This window comes from Aplysia californica, unplaced genomic scaffold (genome assembly GCF_000002075.1).
Source record: "Aplysia californica isolate F4 #8 unplaced genomic scaffold, AplCal3.0 scaffold00209, whole genome shotgun sequence".
NCBI classification, from domain to species: Eukaryota; Metazoa; Mollusca; class Gastropoda; order Aplysiida; family Aplysiidae; genus Aplysia; species Aplysia californica.
Window position 1 is genome coordinate 478,708 of NW_004797479.1, and position 1,036 is coordinate 479,743.

The following is a 1,036-nucleotide window of genomic DNA, read 5'->3' on the forward strand; positions in this document are numbered from 1 at the left end:
TGTTTGTTTGTTTGTTTGTTTGTTTGTTTGTTTCAGGGGGGTGTTGTTGTTGTGTGTGGGGGTTGGGGTGGAGGGTGTTGTTGTCGTTGTATATGGGGGCGGTGTTGTGTGAGTGAGGGGGGATGGGGGGTCATGTGTTGTTGGTTGTTGTTGGGTTTTTTTTGGGGGGGAGGTGTCTTTTGGCTCGCGGTTCACACTGGTATGTCCCATCAGACGCGAGAGTTGGCGCCCCGTCGGGGAATACGGTCTTACTTCCTGTTACGATCTAGGTCGCGAGCGACATTAATAGATGGGTGCTACAAGGTGTCCGGTTGCAGTCAGTGAGCTGGGAAAATATTGATACTCTTGGTTGTTGTTGTTTGTCTTTGTTGGGGGGGTTTTTTGGTTTGTTTTGTTTGGGATTTTTTTGTTTGTGAAAAAGTTAGTATGTACAATCATTTGATAGGTCCATTGTGAAGGTCCAGGGTTCAGTTCTTGAAGGAAAACCTCGTGGCGATGGCCCTTTTTTTCACTGGGCGTATCTCAGTTATTCCATACAAATACAAGCGTTACAGCGTCATAGCAGCTGCCTCTTCTTGTTTTATTCTTTTTTTTCTTTCGTAAGAGCTTTAAGGCACTTGCAACACAATAAGGTCATCTAAGTGCCGAAGATTAGAGGTGTTGTAACAAGGGAATAACAAACACAAAAAGAAGGAGGGGAGATAAAGACGATAGATGTTTGATAGGAAAGAAGGAGCAAGCCACACCAGAGCACCCGTCAACCGCCCACAGCTGCCTCTTTAGAAAACCCCTGTATGGCGAAAAGGATATTATTATAATGTAACAAAATCAACGACAGAATACAAAGCTGTAAGAGCTGTGGTGATCAGAGGTATGATCGAACCTTTACGACTTTCAAAATTTTGGTACATGATACACACACGCAATCACAATCTCTCTCGGACACAACACGCGCACACACACACACACACACACACACACACACACACACACACATACACGCACATGCATACATACAAACACACACACACACACA